We start from the raw sequence: 21,841 nt of genomic DNA, 5'->3' as shown, positions 1-21,841 counted from the left end.
TTTGAGACATGGTTTCTCTGTAGTTTTGGAACCTGTCCTGGAGCTTGCTTTGTAGACCAGGCCTCAAACTCACAGAGGTCTGCATCTTTCTGCCTCCAGAGTCCTGGGATTAAAGGCATGTATCACTAACACTCAGCAAAGAAAACTTATTTTTAAATTTAAATATTAGAGTGTACACAAAATGTAGTAAATTTATCTCTTTTTTTTTCAATCAAGTAACTCTGACTGTCCTGGAACCAGCTGTGCAGACCAGGCTGACCTCAAACAAAGAGATCCACCTGCTGGAATTAAAGGTGTGTGCCACCACCACTAAACTGTCTCATTCTTATGTACTCCGGGAAAGTTAATCTAAACAGTTTGACTAAAGCCAAGCAGCAGTGATGGTGGCATGGCACACACCTTTAATCCCAGAGACAGGTGGATCTCTGAGAGTTTGAAGCCAGCCAGGCCTACAAAGTGAGTTCTAGGACAGCCAGGATTACACAGAGAAACCCTGTCTCCAAAAAAAAAAAAAAAAAAAAAAAAAAAAGAGAGAGAGAGAGAGAGAGAGAGAAAGAAAGGAAAGAAAAGAAAGAGTTTGACTAAAACTTTAGTTTTCATATTTGTAATAAACAATTTCATATTTCTAATAAACATGTCATAAAAGTTAGGCACTGTGGGCTGGGAAGATGATGTCTCAGTAGTTAAGAGCAAGTATTGCTCTTGTAGAGGACCTGGATTTGATTCCCAGCACCCAAATCAGAAGTTACAATTACCTGTAACTCCAGCTCCAGTGGAACCCAACCCATCTGGCCAGTATGGGCACCTGCATTCATGTGCATACTCACACACACACACACACACACACACACACACCAACACCACCACCACCACCACCAACAACAACAATAATAATAATAATATGGGGCTGGAGAGATGACTCAGAGGTTAAGAGCACTGGCTGCTCTTCCAGAGATCCTGAGATCAATTCCTGTACCCACATAGTGGATCACAACCACCTGCAATAAGATTTGGCGCCCTCTTCTGGCCTGCAGGCATACATGCCGGCAGAACACTGAATACAAAATAAATAAAATAGATCTTAAAAAAACAAGCACATTCGGGAAAGGGCTTGTGGACTAGTGTCAGACACAAGACAGTGTGGGATCTCCCGCAGTTCTCAGTGCAGTTAATCTAAGTTATAAGAGCTAGTGGCGCCAGGCGGTGGTGGCGCACGCCTTTAATCCCAGCACTCGGGAGGCAGAGGCAGGCGGATCTCTGTGAGTTCGAGGCCGGGCTGGACGGATAGCCTCCAAAAGAATACAGAGAAACCCTGTCTCGTAAAAACAAAACAAAACAAAACAAAACAAAAAAAGCTAGTGGAACAAGTCTAAGCTATAGGCTGAGCTTTTATAACTAATGATAAGCCTCTGTGTCATGATTTGTGAGCTGGTGACCTAATGAAAAGTATGTCTACAGCTTGAGGTAGAAGTACGTAGATGCTTTGAAGATAGATAACGTACCACAGTGAATTAGGCTTTCTCCATAGGAAGCAGGAACCAACAAACTCATCTGAGAGACTCCAGTCTGTCACCTCACCGGGACACTGCCATCGTGCTCTCCGGTCAGACTCAAACCTGGCCTACGTATTATTTGCATTTAGTCAGAAAAATGTACTAGCCCGTGGTAACAGCTGGCTTTCAGAAAGTGTGGGTTTTTATTTTGTTTGTTTTTGATAATTAAAGAGGAGACTTTATTAAAGTTCTCTTCTGTGGTTAAGATTCTAACAGCCCGTTGTCCCATGCACCCGGAAATAGAGTAAGCAAACAGCCATCATTAAAATCAGACCTTTACAAGTCAACCCTTGTAGCTAAATGTTGCCAAATTGCTTTTGGCTAGCTCCATCTAGAGGTGAGAAAAATAATTGCCGTGTTTGGAAGGGGTGGGAATTAGAGCCCTGACAGACAAGTAGAGAAAGGGGCCACAGGTTAAAAAAGACAGCAAACCCCCGGCTTCTTCATCACCCTCCTGACCGAAAGCATGGGCCTGGTCGGGTTTTTCTCTCACCAGTAGGGTTCTACCCAACACTCCTGGGGACAAATTCACGCTGGCCAGATTAGCTGAAATCCAGGCTTTGGTATGCTGCCTAAAGCTGTGGAACTTTTTTTTTTTTTTTTTTTTTTTTTTGTCTAAAACACACCAATCCTTGATCAGGGGGAAAGGACCCATCCCTGGCCAGCAAAAATCACCTAAACCTAGAATCCCCCAGGGGACTCTTGTCCCCTCTCCACGCTGCAGGGCGTCTTTCTCGGTGTGTCTGAGTCTGTGCTTCTTGACTCTCAATGGGGTTTGATGTCATTAGGTCTCAGATACCCAACAAATAGCCGAGGTGCCTATTTAACGTACCATAGCCGACCTGGCCACCAGGTTCTCCCAGCATCCCTCAGTCCCCGCCTGTTACAGAGTATGGCTGGCACATTCTGCCCAATAAGCTAAACTTCTCCAGCCCAGAGGCTGGGCTGCCCTTTCCTCAGCCGCCTTTCCCTACAAAACCAAACTATAGAGGTTACTGAAAGACCCTACAGTCTTTCTCTCAGGACCCTCGCCCCAAAGACCACCAGGGAGCCAAAGTTCGTTGCAAAATGCAAGAGGATTTTTATTAAGCTGGCGCTCCAGGGTTCAGCAGCCTTGGGGAGGAGTGAACCCGGAGCAGAAATTACAGCGAGTTTTTAAAGCCTAAAACCGCAAACAGGGTGGTGGGGGTGCAAGGGGAGTTTGATAATCGAGTTTGATAATCGGTGCCAGACCTTCATGCAAACACACACGCTTGTGGCTGACTGGCTCATTATCTGTCTTAGGCAACGGCTGTGCCTGGCTGAACTTTGTGACCGGCCTTCTGGAACCTTGAGGTCTGGGGAATGTTTTCAAGTCCTTGAGGACTGAGGTCTGAGACATATTTCCAAGATGTTTATCTTTAAGTGCAGCTGCTCACGTCCAAGGATGGGACAGCTTAGTAATTTTTTCAACCATGGGGGGGGGTCTCTCTTCATTCCCCACTCCTTCTAGTTACTAATTTCAATCCTGAAATTTATGTCTAACACTCAGTTCTAACTAAAGCATCCCACTGCTGATGAAACTTGAACTGCACTCACTCTTTTTCTTAAAAAGTAAGTAAGCGACTAATAATACAAGGTCCAAAGGTGAGCAAAAGGAGCAGAATAAGCAAGGGGCCCATCAGGGTGGACAGCAGAGTAGTGAACCACGGGGACTTTTTCTGAGGATGGAGTTAACTCCATCCTCTCCAGTTTACCTTGCTCTCACATCCCCCCTTTTCTTATAGGCAACCCACTCTTGGGTTACTAGTGGACAATTTAAAAGACTCTGGGGAAGTTTGGGGTACAAGTTCTACTGTCACCTTATAAGGGAATTTTCTTTTGACTTAGCATTTCAACCAGGGAGAAGGGACGACGTATTCATTCCTGTGCTACTTCCTGCTGACTTTTGGGGTGTTGTTGTCAGGGATTCAAGCAGGCTGAAATGCTAGTCAAAAACAAGGGCTACCTGAGTTCAGGAACTGTGATCCCACCACAGCTATTCCGAGCACCAAGATGGCTATGCGTGATTACCGGAAGGGTAGGGCACACAGTGCAGTTAGCCTGGACGCAAAGATGGCTCTTGGCCTGGGTAGGATGGAGTGAGATCACACCAGGTCTTATCATCTCCTCAAATGGTCTACAACTTAAATTTTAAGGTTGGTTTTCTTTCTGGCATTTTTCATTTAATTTTTGCAGTCCATGTCCTTCTCTGGGGTGACTGAATCCTTGGAAAATAAAATTGAAAGTAAGAGGAAAAGTAACAAGGATTTTTCCAGACATGATCCTGCTGATAATTAGATTTTAATTCTTCTGTTCTTATTGTGTTTCTGTTAAAATCGATATTATATTATGTTACTGTACCAGGGTTTTTCTTTTGAGCCACCCACCAGCTCCCAAATCATGATTCGGGGACTTCTTATTAGTTTTGAATGCTCTGCCTAGGACAGGGCAGCTCTTTAACTTAACCTGTTTCTGTCATCCACGTTTTGCCTCGGGTTTTGGCTGTTGTTTTGTTTTGTTTTTACCTTTCTCCCTTCTGTACATCCTTTCACTGCTTCTTGTGTCTGGCTGGCCGCTGCCTGGCTTCTCTTCCTCGCCTCCCTTCTCTCTCACGCTTTATTCTCTGTGCCTGCCAGTCCTACTTTCTCCGCCTAGCTATTGGCTGTTCAGCTCTTTATTGAATCAATCAGATGGCTTAGGCAAACAAGGTGGAACAGATACAACAAGCCCTCATATCTTAAACAAATGCAGCATAAGCAAATGTAACACACCTCTACACAGTTAAGGTCCTATTCCACAGCAAAAACAAATGAAATACATCTTTACATAGTTAAATATTCTACAACACGATTTGTTTTTCTTTGGTTTTTTTTCGAGACAGGGTCTCTCCGTAGCTTTGGAGCCTGTGCTGGAACTCACTCTGTAGACTAGGCTGGCCTCAAACTCACAGAGATCCACTTGTCTCTGTCTCCCAAGTGCTGGGATTAAAGGCATGTGCCAACGCCCAGCTACTACTTTATCTTAAAGTCTATTTTATCTGCTAGAAATATGGTAGCCTGCTATTCTTCTGTTTATTTTATGTGTGTATATGCATACTCACATATCCCTGTGTACTCTCCATCTTATTTCTGAGACAGGCCGTCAAGCCTGAGGACTCTTGACTGCCTGCCTAGTGTTGGGGTCACTGGCGTGTGCCACCACACCTGCGTTTTACAAAGTGGGGATGAGAATAAAGGTTTTCACACTTGAGCGACAAGCACATTAGCGACTGAGCCACCCCACCCCCATCCTACTTTCCTCAGCCTCTTGTTGTTATGGAACAGCCTCTTTCCCTGTTCCACTCTTCACTCTTAGTCTACAAGTGTCCCCTGTGGACAGACTATGGATGACCTTTCTGAACTGCTAAGCTAATGTGTGTCCCTTGACTAGTCAGTCAGTTTACGGTTAGTAACGTCTGAAGTATGTGCCAGTAGATGAGGCACCACTGGGGTGTACAGACAATGGAATATTATTTACACCAAAATCTCAATTCTCACATGTTACACCTTGGATGAGCACTGAAAACAGTATGCTGAATAGAGTAAGCCAGACAAAAAGGGGAAACACGGTGTGATTTGATTTTGTGGAGCATCTTGAACAGAAAGATTTATTGAGAAAGAAAGTTGAGTAGCAGTTAGTAGAAGGGCAGTGTGACTTGGGGACTGGCGAGATGTGGGTGAATACAGAGTTTCTGTTTAGGCTTTAAAGTCTCAGAAACACTGGCAATAGGTACAGAATATAAACGTACTTAACAACACAATACTGGACAAATTGGGCAGGCGGTACACACACACACACACACACACACACACACACACGCATGCAGGCACGCACGCACGCATGCACGCACACAGAGCAGGTAGCAGGTGTAGACAGACAGCAGCCCGATCCTCACTCTCAGGCTCTCTGAGCTCCTACTGCTCAGTATCACTTGATCACTGATGCCCAAGAGTTTAAGACCAGCCTGGCTCACACAGCAAGACCCTGTCAGAAAAATAAAACAAAATGGGAAGCCTCATGCTATGTATAATTTATCATCACAATTAAAAAACAATCATCCAGGAGGTGGTGACACAGGAAGCATTTGAGAGGCAGAGGCAGGTGGCTCTCTGAGTTTGAGGCCAGCCTGGTCTACAGAGAGAGAGTTCCAGGACAGTCAGGGCTACACAGAGAAACCCTGTCTCAAAAAAAAACAAAGGTCATGAGTCATGAAAGAGGATATAAAGCTAGCTGGCTTTCTAATTTCAATTTTATCACAGTTCCCCCCCATGCTGGATAAGTCCCTAAAAATGTAATTGACAGTGAGAGTGTAAAACCCTAAGCAAACTTCCACGATTTCAAAATGGCCATTCTGTGATGTGGGACGTCCTTCTGTATGCTTTGAATGTGGGTTGCTCTCATTGGTTGATTAATAAGGCTGTCTGGCCTATGGCAGGGCAGGATCAACCAGGTAGGAAATCCAAGCAGAGATACAGGGGAAAAGAAGACAGAGTCAAGAGGAGATCCCAGCAGTTGCAGGGCAAGCAAGGTGTGAGGTAATAAACCATGAGCCAGTGCCAAACGATTATAATTAATATTAAGCCTCTGAGTGATTATTTTATAAGTGGCTGTGGGACCTAGCAGGTCATAAAAGCCTCTGGCTACAGTTCTGATGTTCAGTGAATTTAGGACTGGGAAAGTGTTTGTTTGAAGAGGCTATCTTAATGTACTGTAAAGTTTTTATCTGTGAGTTCACTATGATAAAGTGATTTTTAAAACAAAAATAAAGCAGCCAGGCACAGCACTGAACCTGTGATCTCAACTCTCAGAAGCCCAAGGCAGAAAAATCTGCATCAAATTCAAGGCCAGCTACATATATAATGTGAGTTCCAGGCCTACCAGGACTACCACCACACACACACACACACACACACACACACACACACACACACACACACACACGCACGCACGCACGCACGCTCACACACACTTTAAAATGTCTTCAATTACTAAATAAACTGAAAGATATTTTAAAATTATACGTGTGTTAACCATTGGTTTATCTAAATTTTTAATATTTGCATCTAGTCCCTAAATAAGAATTATTTCACTTATCGTGTCTATCCCCTTGCCCTTTCTCCCAGCCCCCTGAAAGAGGCACTTCACCATGATACCACCAGAGGTCCCCAGCACGCAAATTATAGCCAACAATTTTGGTGGGGGCAGGGGTACGTTTCCGAGACAGGTTTTCTCTTTGTAGTCTTGGCTGTCCTGGACACTCTGTAGACAAGGCTGACCTTGAACTCATAAAGATTCACCTGCCTTTGCCTCCCGAGTGCATGCGCCACCACTGCCCAGCTATAGCCAACTCTTAAAGCCACCAGCCAGCATCTCCATGAGTGGACAAGTCCACAATTCCTGCTTTAGGAACACCGAACACTTGTCCAGCCCTCAGAAGAACAGGACAGTGGCTGACACTCCCCACCTCCTCCCCACCTGTCTCTTCTCCCCCACCCTCCAATTTTGTGCTTCCAGTTTTTGCCTGACCATATCAACATGACTTTTATTTCTGTCTGAGTAAATGAAGTTAGGGCAGGAAAGATGGCTCAGTGGTTAAGAGCATTGGTGCTCTTTCAGAGGATGAGGAGTCACAACATCTGTAACTCTAGTTACAAGGAATCTGACACACTCATACAGATATACATGTAGGCAAACTACCTATGCACATGAGATATAAATAAATAAATAAGATTAAAAATGAATGAATAAATGAAGTTGGTTTTGGATATTTAAATATGTTCTCCGACATGCTCATCCAGGCCATCCTTTTCTTATTAAATGAATTTATTTTTATTGACATGTGATAATTGTACACATTAAAACATGGATATATGCATGCTGGGAATATTAATTAGGACAAGCAGAATTTGTCTCTCTGTGTCTGGCTTATGTCACATAATGTGACACTCTCCCATTCCATCCACTTAGCTATAAGATGACCTTCTTCTTTACGGTTGAGTGATCCTCAAAGCAGACCTGTTTACACTGGCAGAGAACACGAGATAGTCAGTCAGTTGCTGTGTTTTCAGGAAGCTTGGCCCTGAATAACCCTTCACTACCTGCCTCAAGCTCCTTAACTTGATTCTCGTTCTTGGATATATTTTCTCCCCAATTTCTTAGTTCTTTTTCATACAATATATTTTGACCATATTCTTACCCCTCCCCCAACACCTCCCAGATCCTCCCCACCTCCCTACCTACCCAACTTCCTGTTCTCTCCCTCTTACTCTGCCAGGGGGTGAGGGGTGGGGAGAGGTGGGAGAGCAAGCATGGTGGCACTTGTCTTTAATCCCAGCACTTGGGAGGCAGAGGCAGGCGGATCTCTGTAAATTCAAGGCCAGCCTGGTCTACAGAGTGAGTTCCAAAACTACAGAGAAAGCCTGTCTCGAAAAACAAAAAACAACAAAAAAAATTGCAATGGGTTATTATCAGACCAACTGAAGTAGTATTGTAATGTCCTGTGAGGTAACCTGTATTGACCTAAGAACGGCCCCAATGTGCAGCAATAGAATTGCAGCCAATTTTGCTACAGTGTATTGTTATAATAATTATATTATAGTGTGCTGTGAAATCTCATTGTGCCTAATTTACAAATTAAACTTCATCAGAGGGGTGTGTGTGTGTGTGTGTGTGTGTGTGTGTGTGTGTGTTGATTCAGACACTTGTTGTGTGGCTCTGGCTGAACTCACACTTGCTATGTAGCCTGGGCAGGAATTGAAATTGCCCAAGCCCTCCTGACTCAGCCTACTGAATGCTGGATTACAGGTATGCTCAGTCTACCGGGGACTTTGTTGAGTTTGGGTTTGTGTTACAGCAGTCAAACACAACCCTAGTTTGACTGTTACTGTAGCAATTCAGTTAAAGGAGGAGTGAGATCCAGTTTCATGCTGAGAACAGGAGCAGGAGAATGAAGCTGGATGAAACAGGACTGCCGAGCAAGCTCCCAAAGAAACAGAGCCAGTGGGGTTGTAGATAATGGGGTGTGACCCACTGGGGATTATCACCAAGACATGGCTTTTCTCTCCCTCTCAGATCCAAGGCCACAACCTGCTGCCCTCCCGTTTACTTTTTTTCTACCTAACATTTCCCTCCCAGCATTCCCCCTTCTCCATTTCCATCAGCTAACCCAGCATTAGTGTCCATGGTGATGACCATCTGTGTCGATGGATCTAAGAGGGATATTGGCTTTTGCTTGGGGATCTGCATTCATTGTAGGTTGTGCTGCCCATTTCCCAGGAAAAGGAGACTGGCGATTCATTGCCTTCAAGTAAGGAACCAAAGCCAATGAAGAGAGCTGGCGGAGTTCCTGACAGCAGCACAGGGATGAGTTTGTTTCTTCTGCTCCTCTGTTCTGTTCCTTAAATATTCCCAGGGTGCTCCATTTCTCTAGCTCTGTTGGCACAGTTGTAGTTCAAACAAACATAATCTCAATGCACTGTGTCACCTGACCATATTCTGTAAATAGTATTTTCCTAGAAGGGAAACCGATTCTGCACAGCTTCTTTTCACTCTGCATATCCTCCAACTACGGGCATCTGTCTAGATCACCAAACTCTAGCTGTGGTGACAGTGCAGTGACCAGAATACTCTTTTCTCAAGGACATTCCCCAAGCTGCCTCTCCCTGACAGGTCAGACTATGGACCTGCCATGTTTACACACACACACACACACACACACACACACACACACACACACACTAAAAATTAATAAAACCTAAAATAATCCAAACAACATAAAAGAACACCCTAACTATTCTATTGTCACGTGGGAATCACGATTCACTAGACTCAGTACAGGTTAAATGAAGTTTATTCGGGGAGAAAGCACTTACAAATGAAACAGATGATCACCACGGATTCCTGCTCCAAGGATCCACCCAGGCTGCTCTCTATGACCGGACCAGAAGCAACAGAGAGAACACCTGTGTTCCAACCCCAGACCTAAACCTCCATCACCTCCCCACCTGTGACCACGCCCATAGGGGCGTGGTCAGCGCTACAGGTGCTGCAGGGTGGATATCTCACTACAATTCCCCTTTTAGTCTAAAGAAAAAGGTTTAGACTTGATACAAAACTATATACAAAGATAGCAAATATCAAGTGTGCTCCAGGAGAAGGAAAAGTAAGAACAAACAACTTAAGACCTATTGTCAGTGAAGCAACTAGAGCAAATGGCAAGAACTATACATCCTAGGGTAAAGGCACAGCAGGGATTACTATAGAGCTGTCCTAAATTGGGAAGCTTAAGTCCTCCTCTGTTTCTCTCCAGATACAGGCAGGTGAGCCTCCCATGGATCTCAACCAGACATGGTATTTCCAGTTGCAATGAGACTAGGAACTTCCCGAGAGGAACTTCCCGAGAGGAAAAAGATTTTCTTAGAGTGTGAGAAAGAGGAGGGTACCGGCCTGACTCCATGGGGCCAAACCAGTCAGGAGTAGGCTGGCTTAGCTGGGGGCTGTGAGCAAGAGTATGCTTTGTGGTAGAAGGTTCAGGTCAGGGAAGGTAAGCAGATGTAGGACTGGCTGGTTTGAATAATTTCAGACAAGTCTGAGGTCCGCAGGCTGCCTGTAGATATCTACTGTCAGGGACAGGTGGTGGTGAAGGGGCTTGTGGTTCCTTGTGATTGCTCTATAACACAGCAATGATTAGTACTTGTACAGTCTTAGTGACACAGTAATGACTGGTTCAGCCAGAGTTTTATTTCAGTATTGTCCTGGAATTCACAATGTAGTTGAGGAGGACCTTGAACTTCTGATGTTCCTACCTTTGCCTCCTGGAAGATGCTGGGATTACTAGTGTGTACCACCAGGTCCAGTGCTAAGGATGCAGCCCAGAGCGGGGATAAGGATGCAGCCCAGAGCGGGACTAAGGATGCACCACCGGGTCCTGTGGATACAGCACAGAGTTATGTATATGCTAAACAAGCACTGTACCAACTGAGCTGGAGAGGAAGTGATAACAGATTGAGCTATCATCTATTGAATGGGAAGTTAATGGTTTCAGATGGATAGATAACTCACTAAATAAAAGAGTAAGAAGAACATTACTCAGAAAATGTGAAGATATATGCCAGGTATTTTTTAAAAATTAAATTAGGTCTAGGGGGCTGGAGAGGTAGCTCAGAGGTTAAGAGCACTGACTGCTCTTCCAGAGGTTCTGAGTTCAATTCCCAGCAACCACATGGTACAGTTCAATCTGGTGCCCTCTTCTAGCAGAACACTGTATATGTAATAAATAAATAAATCTTTAAAAAAATTAAATTAGGTCTAAATAGTTGCTTTGGAAGAAAAGGGGAAATATTTTCATTAAGACCATTCAATAGTATTTTAAGCACCTACTATCTGCTAAGTATATACCCCTCAGCCCACAAGACTCCACAATCCGAGCTGACCCTCTCCCAAAGAGATGCCTGCAAGCGCGTGAGAGCCCTTTCTGGGCTCCCCAGGACCCTGCTTCAGCCATCGCAGCTCCTTTCGCCCCTCCATCAGTCAGTTCTCCCCGTCTACTGGCTTCTGTCCTTTGGCTGACAACCGTGCGCAAGGACTCCCAGCTTGGCAAACTGACCAGCCAACTCTGGCTTCATTCCCTGGAGTCTGAGCTCATTTCTTGGCACAGAGTACCACAGGGATGGCATCCACTGCTAATGAGCCCTCTTTAGGCTTGGTTCCAGGACCTCCCGCAGACGGTACGTGCTGGGCACTTTTGTATGCCACGGCTCAGGCACACAATGCCAGCCCTGATGCAGAAATAGACATGTAGGGGCCAGAAGTACAAGAACTTGAATATGGAGCTGGGGCGAGGGGATAGTCAAAAAAGTGACGCCAAAGGGTGGTAGACCACTGCTGGCACAGAGAAATAAAACAGGAGATGTATTGGGCGTTAGATACATGATGTTTGTAGAACTGGCAGTAAGGCATAGTGAGAAAATTAGTCATGATCCAGACTGACATCCTGGCTCTCTGCCATTCTCTGAAGAGCTACGGCAAGTGACTTGATTTCGGGTTTCTGAGCCTCAGTTCTGTCATCTGAAAAATGGGTGCTATGGTGCTTGAGAAATGGCTCAGCAGTTAAGAGTACTTGCTGCTCTTCTAGAAGGGCTGGATTTAATTCTCCACACCCACGTAGTAGCTCACAGCCACCTGTAATTCCAGTTCCAGGGTATCTAATGTCATCTTTTGGCCTCTGTAAGCACTAGGCATGTATGTAGTATACAGACACACATGAAGGTAAAACACTTATACACATAAAATTGAATGTATGTATGTATGCATGTATGTATGTATGTATGTACAAATTCCAGCTTCTTGCTCTTGACCCATACTGCTCTGTGTATGCTGCCCTCCAGAGTTTCTCTATGGAACTGAGCCCAAACCATCTCCATGGTTTTGAGTGGCATTGCGTCTTCTCTCTGTACTGTTCTCTCATTGTAGTGACACCCCCTAACCATTTTACATGGATCAGAGACTGCTTCCTGGAGTCCCTGCTAGGGAATTGGTTCTGCTTATTAATTTCTGTTCTGAACACATGGAATCCAGTATTTGGGGCGGGGGAGGGGTCAGCAGGGCTAGTCTAAGTGTTCTCAGGATGAGCTTAAATTGCCAACATGAGATTCTTCAGGGTGCTCATTGCCCTCTTGTGGCAACCGGTAATATTGCAGATGGTTGGTGCTCCACCATCCTGGATTCTAAAAGAGTTTGTTTGGCTCCTAGCTCTAACTTAAAACAGTGAGTAACAGGCTCCTATAGTGTTAAGCCTATCTTAAGCAAGAGTTGTCATCTTACCAAGGGTTGTTACTATTAATGTTCTAGATTACTAAGGATTGTTATTGTAGCATGCCTGATCACATCCTGACAAGTACAGATGGTGAGAGAGATACCTAAAATTTCTGATATGGACTATGGGATGGAATGCTGTTACCATCATTTGGGGTTAAGAAAAGCAAAATGAGGAGAGGGTCGAGTTTTATTTTTTAGATAAAGAAGAATTAAACACAGTCTTAGATGGTTTGTCTTTGAGACACCTGTAGACAAGCGAACTGAGATGTTTGAACGGCAGTTGGTAGGGAGCATTGAGTCTCCGAAGAGTGACCAGAATTAGAAATAGCACTTGAAACATAGTTGAGACAGAAAGTCAGGACAAGGGGGGGGTGGCATGCACCCATGCTAGTGAAAACCGTTAACAGATGCTACAGCTGAAATTTAAAAGGAGCGCCGGGCTTCTTGGTTAGAGAAATAAGGTGTGTGCATGCTGCCATGATTCTAACTCAAAGAAAGAAGCAAATTTATTCCTTCAAGACAGAGGAGTTCCAAGTGTCCACATTGCATTTCTTACAAAGTAACTTCAGAATAAGGATTTCATGGCCCTAAGTGTTGGGGAAGTACAATTTCTCCAGGTCATCACTTCTCTGGGGTAGATTTCAGATATAAATTGGATAGCAGAAGAAAGGTTTTCAGGGGTTGGAGAGATGGTTCAGAGGTTAAGAACACTGGCTACTCTTCTAGAGATACTGAATTCAATTCCCAGTAACCACATGGTGGCTTACAACCATGTATAATGAGATCTGGTGCCCTCTTCTGGCCTGCAGGGATACCAGAACACTGCATAAGTAATACATCAATCTTTCGTTGTTGTTATTTGTTATTTGGAGACAGGGTTTCTCTGTGCAGTCCAGGATGTCCTGGAACTCACTTTATAGACCAGGCTGGCCTGTAACTCACAGAAATCTGCCTTATCTACCTTCTGAGTGCTGGGATTAAAACTTGTGCCACCACACCAGACTCCCAAATAAATCATAAAAGAAGAAGAAAAGAAAGAACGAAAGAAAAAAAGAAAAAAAGAGAGAAAGAAAGAAAGGTAGTTAGGTATGTTTGCAGGGTGAATACTCTTCTCTGCAAGCCCTAAGAATGTGGTAAAGCAGAAACCAGTCCTGAAAACTACATGCTTAGTAACCATTCCCTGCCTGGCAGAATCCCACCTGACCCTATGGGAAGGGAGTCCCAGCCAGCTAGGCCAGACAGGGCTTTCCTGTGGCTTTGGAACTCTCCCAGTGTTTACTTGGGCTGTCCAACCTGTCCGGTGAAGATCTGTGGCTTCTTGCCCATCTTGATCTCCACAGGTTTGGACAGGACCACTCTGTGCTTGGCCACGCTCTCCCTACATGATGACCACTGTTCCTTTTGTTCAACTTTCCCAATAGTGTTACAATGTCTTCAAGAGAGCAGAAGGGGACAATAGGCCACAGAGGAGCCTGGCAGTAATTTTTATCAGTATGAGTGATACCGTGACATTGCAAGATGTTGACAATACTTGTGGCATGGATAGTTTTATTTCATAGAATCAGCTCAACTCATTGAACAGACGGGGTCTTCTGTAAAACATTCACTAAACTTTATGAGAGAGAAGTACAATTCTATCATGTATACAGAATTTGAAAAACACGTGGCTATAGGGAAAAAATAACAAAAAGTCAAAATGTTATTTAATTTCATAATGTTTCCTATTTGCTAAGCATTGAAGGTTTTGAGATGTTTGGTGGGGGCAGATAGCTGAGTGTGTGTGTGTGTGGTGTGTGTGTGTGTGTGTGTGTGAGTGTGTGTGTGTGAGTGTGAGTGTGTGTGAGTGTGAGTGTGTGAGTGTGTGTGAGTGTGTGTGAGTGTGTGTGAGTGTGAGTGTGAGTGTGAGTGTGTGAGTGTGTGAGTGTGTGTGAGTGTGTGTGAGTGTGTGTGTGAGTGTGTGAGTGTGTGTGTGAGTATGTGTGAGTGAGTGTGTGTGAGTGAGTGTGTGTGAGTGAGTGTGTGTGAGTGTGTGTGTGAGTGTGTGAGTGTGAGTGTGAGTGTGTGAGTGTGAGTGTGTGTGAGTGTGAGTGTGTGAGTGTGTGAGTGAGTGTGTGTGCGTGTGTGTGAGTGTGTGTGAGTGTGTGTGGGTGTGGGTGTGCGTGTGTGAGAGTGTGTATGTGAGTGTGTGTGTGAGTGTGTGTGAGTGAGTGTGGTGTGTGTGAGTGTGTGTGTGAGTGTGTGTGAGTGTGTGTGAGTGTGTGAGTGTGTGTGTGAGTGTGTGAGTGTGTGTGTGAGTGTGTGAGTGTGTGTGTGAGTGTGTGTGTGTGTGTTTGTGTCCTGGGACTCAGACTTGGGTCATGTTGGCAAGCACACCACAACTGAGCTATGTCCCATTCCTCCACACTATTTAAAGTATACTAAAATGTATCACGAGTTAATACACTTATTAGCTTGTTTGGTTTTAGAGAGGGAGAAACTGATAAACCAGAAGCAGAAAGGGCCACAACCAGGAGATTATTTCAAGGGACGGAGCAGAAGGGAGGGAAGCAGAGGACAAGGGGAAGAGAAGAGAAGAGATGAGGGGAGGAGGGGAGGGATTCGAGAAGTGAGAGAATGCCTGCAAGACAACACATAGAGTTCAAAGAACCCAACTGAAAACTGGAGCCAGGTGGTGGTGGCGGAGCACACCTTTAATCCCAGCACTCGGGAGGCAGAGGCAGGCGGATCTCTGTGAGCTGGAGGCCAGCCTGGTCTACAAAGTGAGTTCTAGGATAGCTAGGGCTGTTACACAGAGAAATCCTGTCTTGAAAGACCAAAAGTGAAAAGGAAACAGAAAGGAAAGAAAAAGAATTGGCGGGCTGGAGAGATGACTTCCTGGGAGTGGTGGTACACAGCTGTGGTCCAGAACTTTGGGACTCACTGGACAGCCAATCTGGCTTGCTTGGAAAGTTCCAGTTCAGCAAAAGACAGTGTCACACCCCCCCCCCCCCCGCAGACAGAAACTCGAAGAGACACTGTCTTAAGGAAAAAAAACTTGATGGGGGCTGAAGAGATTGTTCAGTGATTAAGAGCACTGACTGCTCTTCCAAAGGACCTGGGTTTGACTCCCAGACCCTACATGGTGACTCACAAATGTCTGTATCTCCAGCTGCAGGCGATCTGATGTCCTCTTCCGTCCTTTAAGGACACCAGGCACACACTGGTGCACAGACGTTCACACACACAAAACATCCCCATACATTTTTATAAAGGAAAAACAGCACCTGAGGAATAATACTTGAGGCTAGCTCCTGGCCTTTACACACATGTGCAAATATATACACGCACATGTGCAAATATATACACGCACATGTGCAAATATATGCACGCACACCTGCACACACATACACACAACAAGTATACAAAGAAGAGAAAATTCAAGTAGTTAATAAAAACGTGACATTTCAGTACAAATCAGAGACATGCAAAATACAATCAAGACATAGCTTTCCCACTGCAGCCAACTGTCACATTTCATTCTGTCAGGACCAACTGCTGGTACAAATGCTGAGTAATTAGAATATTAGTCCACTGGAGCGGCAGCATCTACCGGCGCATTGACTCTGAAAAGCAGCTTAGCCTCATTTAATAAGAAGCTCTCACCTTCTATGTCAGTCATCACTTCCTAAGCACATACCTACAAAGTATGAATTTCTGCCACAAGGATACACAGACCCAAAAGGCAACCCCCAGCTGTCTGTAACTCCAACCCCAAGGGATCCAGTGCCCTCTTCTGGCCTCCACGGGCATTGCATGCATGTGGCGCCCAGAAAAACAAGCAAGCATGACACCCATACACATAACATTAAAAAATAAAAATGAAAAAGATCATTATGTGTAGGAGTGAACCCCACAAAGCTATCCGTCCATGCGGGTGGGGACATGTAAACTAACACAGGTAGATATAAAAGGAAGTGAAAGGAAAAGGAACCTCCCTTTTCTCCTGGAAGTCAGCCACACTTCTAACTCCTGGTCTGTGCGACTCTCTCTCTCTCTCTCTCTCTCTCTGGTAAATATATTGTTTTCCATATATAGCATCGAATACTATTATAATTATGTCTACTCAGGCTAACAAATTCCATGATCTTAACAAAATGTCCAGTGTTGTCTGGAAGTCTGGGAGTGTGGTAATAGTGTTGGATGGGCGGCATGAGCGCTGGGCTGTAGGAGGAAAGCCAGGCTGGAGAGCTGGCTGGAGTCCTTGAGCGGGTGCAAGGGAAAGTGAGGTGTGAGCTTTATGGACTGTTTTTCTGTTGGCAGACGGGAGGCTCACGATCCTCCTGGCCTCGGGTTTGCAGCTGAGAATGTCCTGGAAGATCTCCACTTCTTGCACATCTCCAGTGCTGGGATTCCAGGCATGTGCCACCACACCCACTTTGTGTGGTGCTGGGATTGACAGGAACTCTTCTGCGCGCTCCACGCCCCAGCCCCTCTGGGACTGACAGGAACTCTTCTGCGCGCTCCACGCCCCAGCCCCGCTGGGATTGACAGGAACTCTTCTGCGCGCTCCACGCCCCAGCCCCCCAGTGCACTTTTATTGCTAAGGTTTTCCCCGGCTGTTCCTCCAGCCACCCTCTTCCATTCGTTAAAGCACCACTCATCCTTCCAAGACAGAGTTCACATCCTGACTTCTTCTTCAAGCCTCCCCATTCCTGCCTGCATTGCTGGAGCTAGCTCCTGAGGGTTGCCCTAAGCACATTGTTTCTTCAAGGATGGTGTTTCGACTCATTATCATTGTAACTATTTTTACACACTCTGTAGCCCTGGCTGGCCTCAAACTTGATATGTAGACCAGCTTGGCCTCAAACACAGAGACCCACCTGCCTCTTCCTCCCTCCAGAGTGCCCATATCAAAAGTGTGTGCCCAACCCGCCCATCGCTTTGCTATAGCTTTAAACACACTGTGGTAATTGATGCTGAAGTTAAGAAGTATTGCTTCGCCACTTTAAAAAAATGCCTCACAGTTCTAATGCAGCATTCTGTATGTTAAATATAGATTCTCTTATATTTTTTGGTTGTGAGCCTAGCCTTTAACAGCTGAGCCATCTCTCCAGTCCAAATGTGTAGCCCAGGCTGGCCTTGAACTCCTGATCCTCCTGCCTCTGCCTCCTTCAGCAAATCCTACTGGCATGTGCCCCACAACAGACTAGATTCTCAATAAGTGATCATTGAATAAAAAACACCCAAGGGCCTGGAGAGATTGCTCAGTGGCAGAGAACACTTGATGTAAGGGCATGAGGCCCCGAGAGCCTGATCCTCAGTAGGTATATTATTATAAACAAACAAACAAAAAAACAGAAACAACAGTGTGGTCCTGCGCCACTGTAGCCCCAATGCCTTGGATGCTGGATGCCAGTTGAGATCTAGATTTGTGAGAGGCTTTGTCTCAGGAGACTAAAGAAAAGACAAATAGAGCAAGACACTGGCTACCACCCTCTGGCCACTACACAAACTGGATGGGCATGCACACCTGCACAGAGAGAGAGAGAGAAAGACGTGTATACATGTGCTCTACACACACACACACACACACTCACAGAGGAGTGTGGGCTGATTTAAGAATAAGATTGTGCAGTCACTTTGAAGAAGTTGACAGTACCTAATAATCTGCCATGGCCATTAGAATGTGGCATTAAAAGCATCCCAAGTTCTCTGAAAACTGAGTCTTGTGGTGAAGGCCTCTAATGTCCAAGCTGAGGAGACTGAGGAAGGTGGATCACAAGTTTAAAGGCTTCCACCTGGCCGGACAGTTGTGGTACATGCTTGTAATCCCAGTACTTGGGAGGCGGAGGCAGGCAGATCTCTGAATTTGAGGCCAGCCTGGTCTGCAGAGCAAATTCCAGGACAGGCTCACAATACAAAGAAACCCTGTCTTGAAAAACAAAAAAATAAAGAAAAAGAAAAGAGAAAGGAAGGAAGGAAGGAAAGAAGAAAGGAAGAAAGAAAGAAAGATTTGATGTAATAAGTGCTCACTAATGCTACTTAAAGAGTGCAGAGACGGCTTGAGATAGTTCAGGGGTAGACCAGTTGTCTAGCAGGCAGGATGCTCTGGCTTCTATCCCCAGTACGATGACCATCAGTAAAAGGGGGAAATGAGTCATGGTACTTCTGATACAAGGAGCTCAGCTGGTAGAGTTCACTTCTAGCATGTCTTAAGTCCTGAGCTTGAGCCAAGCCCTGCATAAACTGGGCATAGGAGTGCCTGAGGTCCCGACATTCCTGTCATAGAGACAGAAGATTCAGAAAGTCAAGCTCATTTCCAGCTACATAGAGAGTATTTGACACAAGAGGCTTAGGAGGGAAACGGGTAGGAGGGAGAAGAGAAAAGAATGGGAAGGGAGGACACAGAGATTAAATATGTATTTCTCATGGCTGGTGGGTCTGGAAGTCTGTGGAAGCCTGAGGCACATACCTGCAGACCCAAGTGAAACAAGACACCCCTGCCTCACTGCCTGACCTCACTTCTCTGCACCCAACAAGCTGATCTCATGGAAGTAAACCACTGGCTACCTGAGGCTAAGAAGAAAGGTAGGGGAGATGGGGGCAGGTTGGTTTATGATAGGTAAAAGGATTAAGTTCTGATGTGCTGGTCAGGTGGTGGCAGAGCTCGCCTTTAATCCCAGCACTTGGGAGGCAAAGGCAGGTGAATCTCTGAGTTTGAGGCCAGTCTGGTCTACAGAACAAGTTCCAGGACAGCCCAGACTAAACAGAGAAACCCTGCCTCCAAAAACAAAAAAGAAACAAAGAGTTGAGTACTGATAATGTCTTTGTCAGGGTTTCTATTGCTGGGAAGAGAAAACATGACCATGGCAACTCTTATAAAGGAAAACATTTAATTGGGGGTGGCTTACAGTTCAGAGGTTTGGTTCTTCATCATGGAGCACCATAGGAGGGTGAAGAAGAAGACACAGTATTGGCTACATCTTGATCCAAAGGCAATAGGAAGAGGTCTGAGTGTCACACCGGGGGAAGCTTGAACAAACGAAACCTCAAACCTCTCCCCCATAGTGACATACTTCCTCCAACAAGGCCACAGCTACTAATAGTGCCACTCCCTATGGCTTATGAGGCCAATCACATTCAAGAAATCGCAGGTAATAATTGAGCATTGTATATTTTGAAATAGCTAGAATGGAAAATTCAAAGGGTGATGAGATGACTCAGTATGTAAAGGCACTTTCTGTCTAGCCTGATGACCCAGGTTTCACTTGCAGGACTTCAAGAGTGGAGGAAGAGAGTCAACTCCTGCAAATTGTCCTCTGACCTCCACAAACACACAAAATAAGTAGCTAAATTAAAATGCAACTTTTTTTGAGGCAGACCACTATGTAGTCCTGGCCATCCTGGAACTCACTATGAAGACCAGGCTGGTCTTGAACTCGCAGAGGTCTACCTGTCTTTGTCTTCTACATGTTGGGATTAAAGTATATACCTCTACTGGCTATAAAAATGTAATTAAAGCCAGGCAGTGGCTGGTAGCACACTTCTTTGATCCCACTACTGGGGAGGGAGAGGCAGGCAGATCTTTATGAGTTCAAGGCTGGCCTGGTCTACAAAATAAAGTTCCAGGACAGCCAGAGCTATACAGGGAAACCCTGTATCCAAAACACCAATTTGTTGTTGTTGTTTTTTAGTTTAAAAAGATTATGCATGCTCTCAAAGAAATAGGGTTTAAGGTGATAGATGTGTTACTTTGAATTGATTGTTATATAATGTATATGTATCAGAGCATCACATACACCCCATAAATTATAAATAATTAAATTATGATATAATTATGTAGCTATTAAAAATAAAATGAAACTGGGCCAGTGAGAAGTCTCAGTGGGTAAAAACACTTGCCATGCAAGTCTAGCTGTGTTCACATCTAGCTGTGTTCAAGCCCAGGATCCACAAGGAAGGACCTGATTCAGAAAGTTGTCCTCTGACTACACACACACACACACACACACACACACACACACACACACACACACCATGGCATGTGTGCCCGGTCTCTGCACAATCATAATAACTAAGATAAACATTTTTAAACTTTTTTTAAAAATACAGATTCTAGCTGGGTGGTGGTGGTGCACACCTTTAATCCCAGCATTGCAGGGGCAGAGGCTGGTGGATCTCTGAGTTCAAGGCCAGCCTGTTCTACAAAGTGAGTTCCAAGACTGCCAGGGCTACACAGAGAAACCTTGTCTTTAAACAAACAAAAACCCAACAACAAAATGCAGATTCTTTGCTCACATTCTAGACCCCTTAGTTTGGGCTCTTTAGGGGGAGGAGCCTCTAACCTCTGCATTCTCCATAGTGATGTTTGAGAAACTTTACTGCAAGCATGCCAAGGCAACTGGATCCTATGCTGACAGCCTGCTCCATCCACCCCAGCTTTAATCAGTTCCACTGGAGTTTTTTCAAACGAAGGCCACACTGAAAAACTGAGAGGCATTTGTATTGTTTCAGCCTGTGGGGGGGGGGGAGAAGACTGTCTTGCCCTGAGCCTTGCTTGGCAGCGTGTCTTCTGTGTGCCTTGACAATTCATCTCTGTCCCTGTCCCTCCCCTTTTCTCCTTGCCAACGTCACATTAGTTGAACTTCTGTCTGCATGTCTGCTTTTGTTTTTGAAGTTCAAGCAAAGGAGTCCTTGCTTATGGTTGGTTTTTTTTTTTTTTGATCACCTCTGATGCTTCTACATGTATTATTTTTCTGTGATAGCATATTTATCTCCAGCAGTACCTATAAGACAGAGCTCAGCAGTTAAACCGTTTTCTCCAGTAACTAAGTGACATTGAGAAAGTCAAGCAGTAGTGCCACCTCCTGTGTTGCCAGATTCTAAATTAGTAAAGGCAATCGACGCAGGGTAGGTAGGAGGATGGAAGGAGTGGATGGGAGCATAATGCCTCCAATGCTAGAGGACAATCCTAAGTGAGTACTATACACGCCTTGGTTATTACAGTATTTACATGACATATTCAAATAATGTGCTAAAACAATATGCTAAAATTAGCTGTCAATTATAATGAGCTATGTGTTGCCATAGCATCCCCATCTGTAGATGGACTTTTCTTTTTGGGTTGCCAGCTCACAAAAAATGACATGGAGAGTTATAATTAATTATGAATGGTTGGCCAGTAGCTTAGGCTTGTTCTAACTAGACCTTATAACTTAAATTAACCCATTTTTACTAATTTACGTGTTGTCATGACTTCTTCCCAGTGTCTTATTTATTTATTTATTTGTTTATTTATTTATTTTGGTTTTTCGAGACAGGGTTTCTCTGTGGCTTTGGAGGCTGTCCTGGAACTAGCTCTTGTAGACCAGGCTGGCCTCGAACTCACAGAGATCCGCCTGCCTCTGCCTCCCAAGTGCTGGGATTAAAGGCGT

The sequence above is a fragment of the Mesocricetus auratus genome, unplaced genomic scaffold (genome assembly GCF_017639785.1).
Source record: "Mesocricetus auratus isolate SY011 unplaced genomic scaffold, BCM_Maur_2.0 Super-Scaffold_100020, whole genome shotgun sequence".
Classification (NCBI taxonomy): Eukaryota; Metazoa; Chordata; class Mammalia; order Rodentia; family Cricetidae; genus Mesocricetus; species Mesocricetus auratus.
Note: the sequence above shows the minus strand (reverse complement) of the source record.